General features: G+C 35.3%; 1 protein-coding gene across 1 annotated transcript in view; it reads left to right on the forward strand.

Moving 5' to 3' along the window:
- Window positions 1-2,157: 2,157 nt before the first annotated feature.
- The window catches only part of Acsl (Acyl-CoA synthetase long-chain), a 57,195-nt gene continuing 46,435 nt past the window's right edge, over window positions 2,158-12,917 (forward strand). Inside the window, exon 1 of the mRNA XM_090110347.1 lies at window positions 2,158-2,310. The gene's annotated coding sequence lies outside the window, so the exon portion shown is untranslated. The remainder of the gene's footprint in view (window positions 2,311-12,917) is intronic.

Below are 12,917 nucleotides of genomic sequence, written 5' to 3' on the forward strand. Positions count from 1 at the left end.
TTTAGTTTCTGTGATCTGTGGATCAAAATTATCAATTCAAAGGGCGTATTCAGAAAGAAAGCTTGAAACTTATAAGCGCTTATCGGCGCTTATAAGCGAGTGGTAACCCGCGCAGGAAAATATATGAACATGCACTTATAAGCGCTGATAGGCGCCGACAAGTTTCAACAAGTTTCAACAAACTTGTCGGCGCCGATCAGCGCTTATAAGCGCATGTTCATATATTTTCCTGCGCGGGTTACCAGCGCTTATAAGCGCTTATAAGTTTCAAGCTTTCTTTCTGAATACGCCCAAAAGCTTATTATTTTGACTACCCCGTGACCCCAGTAACTGCAGCTTTTTGTTACCTCACCTCAAAATGTAACTTGTGCGCCGTGGTTTTCCAGCAGCTTTTATCAGTTTTACAAGACGGTATCCAGTACTCTCCATTCGATTCTTTACTCAAAAGGTATGCTCTTTCATACGGACAATACACCAATAAAGAAACAACATCACGTATGTCTTTATAGTTTTTGAACATAATTGTTGTGTCTGGAGAAATTTTACCTACAGATCTACTAGAATTTTTTAAAACCCTTGATCTATTTATCTTCGCTAAAAGATGTATTTATTATGAAATTGTCATGTCATGGTCATGTCATCTGATTTCTTAAATATTGATGTTATAAGACGAAAGTACCTATAGGTAAAATAGTAACGACTTGTAAATTACTTCTCTCAGAAAAAGCCAAAAAAGCTGAGAAATTACGTTGTTTATGGTAATTTAGGTACCTATACCATTATCAGGCAGTATCAAAATAACTCCATACCAAATTTGATGCAAATTGGTTCAGTTGTGGGTTCAGTAGTTTAGGCACAGATTAGAGAATAGTGGTTTAGGCATCGAGATAGTATGTACTACCTACGGTTTAGGCGTGAATGTGGGCGTGAACGTGATTGAGTAACAGACACGCACTTATACGTTACTTTCGCATTTATAATATTAGTACGGATTGCTTGCTATTACATAATATACTCTAAGTATTCAACACACAGAACCACAGCCACAGAACAGTAAAGTTTGTTCTTACTGTTCTGTGATTCAACATTTCATTTAAATAAAAGAACAGCAGACAGAAACACAGCTTCCGATAAGAATCTACCTACCCTCGAAAAAATTGTATTTTATAGACTCAAAAGTTTTTTAATAATTAGTACCTAGTTAGGTTTTAATTCTATAATAAAACTTTCTTTCTATAAACGTAGTAGGTACTTACATTTAACAAATAAGGTGATTTTTATGGCTGGCGTCCACTAGGCGGATCGGGCCGGGCCGCATCGCAACGCAAAAATACGCCGGCCTATGTTTTGTATGAAACATCGTCCATTAGCGACGCGACGGATCGGGCCGGGGCGGGCCGCAACGCATTGGCGGATATCGCTTCGCAGGCGGATTTCTGCCGGCGCGCGGCGGTGCGCTGCGGCCCGGCCCGCCCCGACCCGTCTAGTGGACGCAGGCAGGCGGATGTGAGCGGCGAGCGTCTGTTAGATAAAATCCGCCTAGGCGATCCGCCGCGCCCCGTACAGGTGGACGCAGGAGCAAACAGCGCGTCCAAAGCTATCCGAAACTTTTGTAGAGCTTTGAGGTTTATTGATTTGTTTAGGTAATATTTACCCAGTTATTTAGTAATAATCACAACATAAAAGACAAGCATTTATTGAAATATGATAAAATAAAATAAATAAACACCATGTTTAATGTACAGTGTCTAATTACAACATAGGTACAAAGCTTATAGCTGAGTATGTATACATACACGTGAAGACTGAAGTGACGTCGAGATCACGCCACTTTTCCAGGGGTCTTTCTTCGTTCCTATTGGTTGAGGTCCCCATCCCACAGCGAATTGCGACATAATTCAAATTCTTTATGTCAAAGTTTGAAAATCGATTTTGGCATAATCGAGTTTCGTAGGCTCGAAATGGTTTTTAATTTTTACACCTTTAAAAATACAAAATGTCTGTTTTACAGTAGTAAGTTAACAAAAAAGCATATTAAGTGATTATTTCCAACTTTTAAACGATAGTATAATTTTATAAGTTTAGTAACTGGAAATAATCGAATAACAAGAATCGATTATTTGACAGTTCTGCATTGTTGACGCAGCAACACACCACACTAGTTACTTCGGGTTGGTCGGGTTTGCGCTCACCAGTCGACGTTGAAATAAAGACAGATTGTGCCAGTGTTTACCTCTAGTTTATTTGAAAATTCAGTGATAATTTACAAGTGTAATTTTTTCAGTGAACGAAAACACAACGAGACCGACTGTAAGTAATTATTTATTCATATAGTGCATAATTTTATATTCTTATTCGGTTTATGTATCGCATTTTATAACCTATACGTTAAACGTTTTTTATTTTCGTATTTATATGTTTCAATCCTATTTTCTAACAAAACTATTTAGAGAATGAAAGTGTAATAACTTTAAGTATATATTTTTGTTATATGAAAGCCGGTACTTAACGTAATAACTACAAATTTTCTCGAAATCTAATTCCGTACGTCGCACTTATTCCACCCTCATTTTTTATTATTTATGACAATTTTACCCGATTGACTTCAAAATAGGGAAATGTGTGTTTTTGATGATATGCGAATGCTTTTTACAATGACTACGTGTATTGGAATGTACAATACATTACTAATTTTAACCCATTTATTGAAACTGAGCAGTGGAGGAAATAATTAGAACAATAGTTTGTTATTTTCATTAATATTATTAAGTATAATATTGTAGTCACTGTAAACTTTTAAGGTAGGTACCTAATAAAAAATGTGTGAAAATACAGGATTATAAGGATATAATTGAATTCAAGAAAAACTACTAAGTATCAACATTATTTTTGGAATCTCTTACCACATAGTTTAAATATACTAAATGCTTGTCCTGGCTTTGGCCAGGGTGACCTGCAATAAAAAATAGTGAATAATAATTGAAAATATGTTTTTAAAATCCATAATATGGAGTACCTAGTTACCTAGTTTTTAGTTAATTTGTATAAATCAACAAACAAAGATCTTTTCATTATATACACATGTAGAGATAAACTACGATAACATGGCGCGCCCCTCCAAATTACTGTTTCAATGTGTGTAGTGACATCCTTACGAAGGAGTTTGTATGTAGTTGTACGTATTCGTCTTTAGTACTTTACGTCCAGATTTGTTGGTCAACTAATCATAAGTTGCCGAGCGCCCAAGACAACGCACGTGTCGTTTTCATAGAATACGTCAGTGCAGCGCCATTACTAACAATAATGAGCGATTAGAGTCTTACTAGTCGAGCAACAAATCCGTGGATTTGTTTTTGTTTGACGGCCGTCTCATTACGCACACATGCGTTGTGAATCTTGGTGGTGCATTGTAAATACTTTCACAAATACTTTCAAACGTTTTGAATTTTGGAGGGGCGCGCCATGTAATCGTAGTTTGTCTCTATAGTATAGATATTCAGAGGCCGTTTAAATTGTCTTATTAGATTATGAACCATTAATAATAATAAATTAATAAAAATAAGATTCTAGCGAAGATAAGCTTCAAAAAGTTCTATTGTAATAATCTTACACCTTGCTTGATTGATTGATTTTTTTATTTATTTGTTTATTTCAAATTACCTATACAAGGAAGTAATCTAAAAATGTTTTTTTTACTAAATTATAGCGCCCGGCAAACTTCTTGGCCAAAAAGTAGCGTGGTGGGGGAAGCTTGCGCATATAAAAATGTACTAAAACTTGATGCGCAAACTTCCCCCACCACGCTACTTTTTGGCCAAGAAGTTTGCCGGGCCCTATACAATTTATATTGTTCTGGCTTGGCCTATGTTGATCCGGAATTAAACACAAAAAAAGCAAAGGTGACAGGGCTCTCTATTGGTTATTTTTACTAGACATTCAAAATTTACAGATTTCATTTAGAAAAATAAAATTTACTGTTTACTGATGTGTTTAAAGTAAAATGTAACATTTACAGTTTCACAACTTGCAAATACAATATATGAAATGAATGTTTGTTTGATTATTGTATTGAAAAAGACGGGCATGGCAACTCACATGTTTTATTTGATAAATTTCTGTAAAAGCTCCTATATCCTACAACAACAAACAACTAACTAACAAAACAACTGCAGCCATTCTCATGAAATTGTGTATCCGATACATCTATTTTTCATACCCCTAAGTGATAAGAGTAAGGCACAACAACGTTTGTCGGGACAGCTAGTCTTAATATAATATTATTGTTTCATAATTTATTTTTCTTCAAAAATCAAGTTATTGGTAAAAGTACTCACATAGGGTGTATATTGAAAGCGAGTTATCATTAAAGCTTAAAATTATAATAACAAAAGTTAAAAATTCATCAAATATTTTCTCTGTACCTTTTTTTTTTAGTTTAATTAAATGTAAATTCATAATTCTACGAAATCAGTAGGCACTTTTCTTATAAATGTGCGTAGAAAACATCGGATCTGCTATTATTGAAGACCTCTAACTTCCATCTATGGAAGCTTAACTAATTATTTATTTTACCTACAATAATAGTAAGCACTTCACCAATACAGTATCTTTTAATTTGGCAACAGTAATGTACCTACTCAATATTCTTAAGTTGTACAAAATTTTGTACAACAGATGGCAGAAGCCATACCATTTTCTTTTTTTAAACCGTGTTCCAAAAACGCGGGAAGGTGCGCCGCGTGCTGTTTTTTTTCGTTTTCTTTTTTTTCTCGGTAGCCAGTAGCCGCTAAAATGTTTGTAAATGTTTTGATCGCGCGATGTAGCCCGATCTGGCGGCCGTGACCTTGCATCATCTAATTTGAGGGCAGGGTTCAGAATCGTCGAGTGACCTTATGTGCTATTATGGCGTGAGATTTATTAAATGATCGTTTGTCATTGTTTGCTGAATCTCTTATGAGTTTTTATTCGTCTGTTTTTAGTATATTTTAGTGTAGATTTTGGGGAACAAATTGCGGTAAGTTTTTCAAGATACCTATTTCTTATCAGAACAAACTATTCACGAAGAATAAAATATAGGCATACCTTGACAAAATGAACAAAGTAGGTATTAGGTACGTAAGTTAAGTAGGAATGTAATAACGTACTCTTGTGTTACGAACATTTTAACGCTGATCTTCTATTACGCTTTCATCCGAGCGAGATGTCCCACTTCTTACCTATATTGAAAATACCTAGCATTCTAGAATTTTAATTAATTATTCCGTGGATTAATATACGATGTAATACTTTTTTTTACACCCAACCATACTGAAATTTTTGTTTTGTTTCATTTTTATAATCAATAAAAAATGCTACTTTGCCGCCTTATAATCTGTTAAGTGTAAATGGACTATTAAAAGTGCGTGAAATATAACGCGTAATAACTAATGAGATATCATCTACACGACAAATGTGTGGGCAAAGTCCACATCGGCAGACATGACTACATGAGACATCACGCTACCACTTATTATCTGTAATATTGTCACACTGCGGAGAAGCTTTGTTAGATAAGCGGAAAGGATAAAAAATAATTATGATGTGTATCTCAAAGATATATGTATTACTAGCTTTCCGCCCGCGGCTTCGCCCGCGTTTTCAAAGAAAAACCCGTTCCCGTAGGATTTCCGGGATAAAACCTATCCTATGTCCTTTCTCGGGTATCAAAATATCTCTATACCAAATTTCATGCAAATTGGTTCAGTAGTTAAGGCGTGATTGAGTAACAGACAGACAGACAGAGTTACTTTCGCATTTATAATATTAGTATGGATTAATTATTATCTCATAAATAATTAATCGTATATTTTTGAGGTCCATACGTTTTCAAGACGTTGCAGGATGTTGTTCGTTAGGGCTAAAACTATTGACCGATTTTTTGTTGGATATAGGTAAGTAGTTGCATTTATTGAGTAAACACAGCAAAATAATTTATCAAAATAAATTCTCATAGCTTAAATAGCTTAACTAGCTATGAGAATTAGAGAGTATTTATTGAACGTGCTATGTATACGTGTATTGTTAAAACTTAAAAGCTACTGGAATTAATAAAGATACGAAAATTCAACTCGAATTAGCATAATTATTGTTGCATTAGTTAGACAATATACATAATATTCATGGTTTCTAGCTTAATCTCAATGAATTCGGAAAGACCTTAGTCTTTGCTTCATCCGCATTGCGAAGTTCAAAGTATCAAAGATATCGTTTGTGTATTTTAATTCCGCAATAATGAACTTTGTATCACTTCAATTAATCATATCGTAATACATATTTATATCGAGATTTGTTTGTATTTATAGATTATTTACTAGACAGATGATTAATAAAAAATAATAGGCAATAATTAGAAGTCAACTGTTCTTAAGTTAACAAATATTTACCCACCTACTAATAATAATTATACTTGATCGAATATAACCGGCAAAAGCTAATTTCCATGATGTTATTAAATATGAAGTATATAATAAAATATTTGATAATGAATTCGGTATATTACCTCAAATATTACACACTTGATTCGGGCTTAATTATGAATAATTTATAGTGAAATAATTGGGGTTGTTGCTAACTCGATACAACATCCCTTACATTTTAGGGTTATATAAATATGATCGGTACGTGATTGAAATATTAAATTATGGCCTTAATTGTGGTTATTTACACTTTGATCTAATAACGTAGGTATCTAGATTCCATTTTCCAAGCTATTACACGCGTTTTTAACTTTCATTGTTTGGAAAATGTGTCATTATCATTCAAAACTTTATGGTATTTTAATTTTTAATATGTAAATGTAACAATGTAAAGGTGGAATGGGGAGGAGCTGATAATTTTGAACCTCTTCAACAAAATTTCAAATTTTTCATAGAACGATCAACTGTATGAGTACGATACGTTATCAAAAATATTTTGAGATTTATAAATGTTTTAGCGCAAAGTAAATGAAAACAAATAGCTAAGTATAATTACGAATGTAAAATAACCATAATGTTCCACACGAAAGTTATCTTCCTTGCCATAAAGATGTTGAACAAAAAACCGCCCACAAATGCTGCGACATTTTGCAGTTAAAACGAAAAAGAATACTCGTGAATGTCAAGAATAAATTATGTGGAGCGGCCACTTTATAAACTTGCTCTTTCCTGTAGGTAAGGTTTTACTTTTAATTAATACATAATTGACCTCCAGACTAGACTAGGCGTTGCTCTTGTTTGTCTATTATTGTGGTCTAATTTTAATTAGTTTTATTTCGTGGGATAGTGTACTTGTGTTGAGGTAATACATGCAAGGTGGTCTTGGATTTGATGCGGGTTTGACAAATTGGTTTGAGCCAGTCGAGTGTCGAATCAATTTTAGATTTGTGTTTCGCTAGGTTGCTATTTAATTTCCTATATTTTTTTTTAAATAATTATATTAAGAAAATAATATGTTTTTCTCTTGTCATTCCTGCGCAAAGCAAATGTGTCTTCATTACATAGTATAAAACAAAGTCGCTTTCCCTGTCCCTATGTCCCTATGTCCCTTTGTACGCTTAAATCTTTGAAACTACGCAACGGATTTTGATGCGGTTTTTTTTAATAGATAGAGTGATTCAAGAGGAAGGTTTATATGTATAATAAGATCCATTAAGTAGTGGAGAAGTACTGTTATTTTTGAGGTTTCTAATGTGATGTCGTAAAAAATTACATTTTTTCCGCTTACATTGCAAACGCAGGCTGAACCCTAAGAGTTTTATCAAAATAATGTACTAAGTATTATACACATTGAAAAGGTCTACAGAAAAGTCCGCGATGGTATATGTCTATCTCTTATGGCTAACCCACAATAACTTTTTTTTGTCATTTACTTTTTACGACAAATAATGGCTAATTTTCGATGCGATTTTAACCAATACAGCATTAATCCTAAATCCTTAACCAATTAAATACCTTGAATACATTGTACATTTAATATAGATCTATATAGCCCTTTACACCGTATGATTTAAGTGAATATTTTCGAAGATATTACAGATTTAAAAATTGCGGTACCGGCCGGCCGCCCGGCTATATATTTTATACCCGTACGAAGCCGGAGCGGGCCGCTATGTTTTTATATACAACGTTCACAGTTTTTCTGTTGTGTGTTTAGTATCAGCATTGCACCCGTGCGAAGCCGGGGCGGGTCGCTAGTCCTTTATACAATTCAGATAGAACTCACTGTTGTCTCTTACCATATTAACATCACATGCCATGCGTCAAGCTAGTGAGCAATTTTACAAAAATAAGTGTTTCCAAGGCTCACATAAAAAACGTATTATGTTATTGTATACATAAGTGTAATCCTATATCGGCCTACATAAAAGACATCAGTGTCGGTCGATTTCTTCTTATCTAAGCTAGGGTCTTAATCTGAAGGTATTATGATTATTACCTCCATTGAGACGTGCTCATCGTTCCTCTCTCAGTATATTATTCCTTTACGTAAGCATATTGTACTTGATTAGTGATTACTGATTACGTTGGATTGTGATCAACCAATAATCGTCGGTTATGTTTTTTCAATCTTTAAAGTTTAAGTTAGCTCCTTGGTGATACTTGATGAGTTTTTAAACCAAAAAGATCTAATCGATACATTTCGTTCAAATGAAAGTTTGAGGTGACTAAAACCACAATTAATTTTGCTAAAGAGAACTCAGTGCAAGAATGTACGTGGAAATCAGACATATTATTATAGAGTGCATCTTAGCGGAACTGCATTCTGACCTGCAGGTCAAGTGGAGTTATCAGCGCTTACGGATACACGCTATCGCTGGCCAAAGAACAGTCCCTTATCGGTGCTAGCCCTTCCACTCGATAACCTATCTCTGGCCTTCGGATAGCGGGTCTGAAGTTCACGCACTAGATTACTGCTCTCGTTTCGAGATTTGGATGAAAAATACCCAGTTTTTTACTGAGTCACTGTGTTTGTTTGCTGTCTGTGGAATCTTTTATCGATATGCGTTATAACGCCCAATAAAAATTCGGCGCTACTGCGTATTAGTTTGCTTCCAAGCAATTTTTCTTTCAATAAAGCTGGTTCAGGTCTTAGGAATCTTAGGAGTTAGCTTTTTATGGATTTAGAGGAGAAGAAAATGCGATCTATTTGCGATACTTGCATTTCTTGCAGATCTAGAAAATTTTAAAGTGTTACCATAGATACAACACTTTCGGTAAAATGCAGATTATCAAGATAAAAAAAAAAGTGATTTGTCAGCATAATTTATTAATTATCTGTATGACCCAAGAAGCTTATATCTAATACACTGGAGATTGTACTATGAACATTAACTTTTAACAAGAAAATATGACGTTGAATGACGCCTGTATGTTTTTTATGCCTTTCACACCTAACTTGGAAAGGCTTTTTCAGGCTGTTAAATTTGAGTTTAAATAATATTTAATTCCTAAAATTATATAGAGGTTATAAAATGTTCGTCTGCTCGTTTAAGATGTGTTACCTAGTTCACAATCTTTAGCATATAAAGGCAGATTTATGGCAGAGAAGAAATCCTCGTTTGTTTCTCAGATATATGTACATAATGATGGTTGGTCAATAAAGTGGCATAGGTCCTAAAACTGGATAACTATTCATTTAATTCGATAATGTTTTTATTTTTGTATGCAGAACATGTGCAAACCTAGCTATACAGTAGATACCTAAATATATACACGGATTAAAAGTTAAATAATAGATTGTTATTTTACTATTCAATTGATATAACCACCTCTGAAATAAGGCTGAATAAATATCGAAACCAATTCATGATTTTCCACTTCGTGGATTCATTCCACCGAACCAGTTTATGTTATATTTGGCTTAAAACATTAAAAAATAACATGTGTCGCCTACACAAATAGCAAAATAAAATAGTTCCGGCATTTTCAAATAGAGCCGGTGCTAAATTCAAAACACATAAATACAGTGTATAAAAACGGGTTTGGAAATATAAGTGCAAAGTACAAATTTTATGTGTTGTTAATTTTTTGTTACGTCCAACTGGTTTCAATACAACTCATTTGTTTATCATATTAGGCGCGGGACATATACAAGCGGCGCGGCGCGCATCGGGCGCACTGTGGGCGCGCATCGGGCGCGCCTCGGGCGCGCTGCCGGCGTGCATCGGGTGCGCTATTGGCATTTTGTATGAAATAATTTTGGAAAGGCGGCGCAACCGTGGCACAACCGTGGTGTGCCGTCTCGACGCCTGTCCAAAATTCTTTCATACAAAATGTATAAGAAGGACGTGGTGCAAAACAGATTCAAGAGGTGCGCTTATGGCACGCCCGCGCCCGCGCCGCTTGTGTTTGACCCGCGCCTTAGATTAGGATTAAGCAAACCTGCTTGTTTCTGTGTTATAATATTATTGCACAAGTAAATAAATAGTATTGTAGATGGAATATTATGAATTTTATTTGTGTGATATTGTTTTTTACACGCTTAAGAACCTAAAGATTTTAACCCACTTAACTTAATCGGACAAATGTAATTAAAACTTTATTCACTTGCCAAGAATCGGTAACAGTACAATAATTTCAGGAGTTTAAGCATGCTTTTTTTAATTTTATAATATATCTAATTACTTCTATATGCTTCTATCATGCTTTTTTTATAATATACTAGCGGTCCGCCCCGGCTTCGCCCGTGGTATATATCTCGCAATAAAAGGTAGCCTAAGTTCTTTCTCAGGGTCTAAAGATTATCTGTGCCAAATTTCATCAAAATCGGTCCAGTAGTTTATGCGTGGAAACCATACATACATACAAACCTTTCCTCTTTATAATATTAGTATAGATATAAGTACTTCGTCCCGATTGCTACTTGCTAGGTAAATACTAAATAATAAATACATATCGACGATGAAGTGTCAATATATGCTAACTACAAAAACGACATTTTTCAGTAGATAAAAAAAACGTTTTATTTCTTTTTCGTTACTGTTTTTAATTATTATTTTAGCTTACGTTCATTATCAAAGGATATTAGATATCATGGAATCATTTATTAAATGTAACTTCAAATCTTTTTAAAAAAAACATGCAGATATTAGATATTGCTTGTAATTGTATTTAAACAGAAAGCCGTATTTATTAGAAACAATTTATTGCCAATATACTTAGAAGAAATTGTTCTAAAGATTACAACATTATTTTTATTTTAATATTAGGTTTTTGTATCAATACTATAGTAAAATTTTGATTTAAAATCCTGTCACTACACGTGATTATGCTCGAAGATAGTGATTTGAATATAAAACATTATTTCAATTTGTCCAACTTCATATGGACGAGATTTTCTTGCTGCTTTGGTTATAGTGGCATAATCACTCGGAACGTAAATTTCTTTGTTCTTAAGTTGGCGTTCAAGTCAAGAAATATAAGATACTACGTGAACACACGTCAGAGCACAACACCGTCGAAGATTTACTCATCTTCACGGACGGGTCCAAGACTGAAAATGGCACGGGTGCTGGGGTCTTCTCTGAGGACCTAAACATTAACATCTCGCACCCCTTGGGACCCCGTAATACAGTCTTTCAGGCTGAATGCCTAGGACTTCTACTTGCAGCTTCAGCCATAATCAAAAGGAATGTAACAACTTTTCGATTCGGATCCTATCGGATAGCAAAGCAGCACTCATGGCAATCAAAAGCCATGAAATCACTTCAGGGTTAATTCTAAAGTGTCACCTAGCCCTAACTAGGGTATGTGATCTGGGAAAGTCCCTAGTACTACAATGAATAAAAGGACACAGTAACTCACGAGGAAACGATGCTGCTGACATATAAGCCAGAAGGGCATCTCAAACACCGGTCATGGGACCTTTTCCCATTATACCGCTACCTGCAAGCTGGATCCGGCTGATGATTACCCAGCTCACTAGCACTGCACAAAAAGCAGAATGTTCAAGAAGATCTGACTGCAAGCAAGCCAGAGAAGCCCTACCAAACATTGACTCTAGACTTGCACGTCGGATTCTCAACCTACGCAGAGTGCAACTACGTGTAATAACAGGGACCCTCACAGGGCACGGCCCCTTCAACAAACATCTCTTTAATTTAGGGATCACAGACAGTCCGCTATGCAGAGCATGCATGGCGTCCGAGGAAACGGCAGCCCACGTCATCATGGAATGTACGGGGGTTGGGGAGTACAGGGCAAGACACCTGGGGTCTCCCGGGTCCCTCCCTGAAGCCTTTGGCAGCCCTCACAAGCTGCTTGGCTTCATGTGCTCGGGTGGTTTCAGTTTTAGCTGGTTTCCCCCACCTCCATCTCTCACGCAAAATAGGCGATTTTGGTAAGAGCATCCGTCAGAAAATATAATAATAGGCAGCTGTTGGCTAACACAATGCTTTTCCAGGTAATTAATTACAAACAAAACAAAAGTGCTAGACGTCAGGTCAGCAGCTGTTTCGTCATACCAGTAACATGTACAATGCTTAGTAATTTAATTGACTCTACGAACAATTTGTTGGTATCTTCACGCTCATAATGCGATGGTAGTTTTGGAAAAGCATCTAAAAAATCGTCAAGAATGGCAATTTTTCTATGGTTGAGTTTGATGGAGAAGCACGTATTAGGATACTTTCTTCTTGGTTTGAAAGCATGCCAAACTCACCACTTTTAACCCAGGAATAAACTATAAATGAGCCCAAGGAAAGCGTGCTTAAAAACAGAGCGGACGCGTCAGGGTGTAGTTAGAATATATTGCCAGCAAAAAGGACGCAACTTTTGTTATAAGGTATTGCTACACTTTAATATTTGCTCAAATTGACTGTTTACAGAGAAATGACCTTTATAGGCCTATGTATTACTCTATTTTAAATACGAAAATGCTATAAAACGAAAATCGCTAAA

This window comes from Colias eurytheme, chromosome 2 (assembly GCF_061535395.1).
Source record: "Colias eurytheme isolate Ceu_HAF_F1 chromosome 2, ilColEury1 Martin Lab GWU primary, whole genome shotgun sequence".
NCBI lineage: Eukaryota > Metazoa > Arthropoda > Insecta > Lepidoptera > Pieridae > Colias > Colias eurytheme.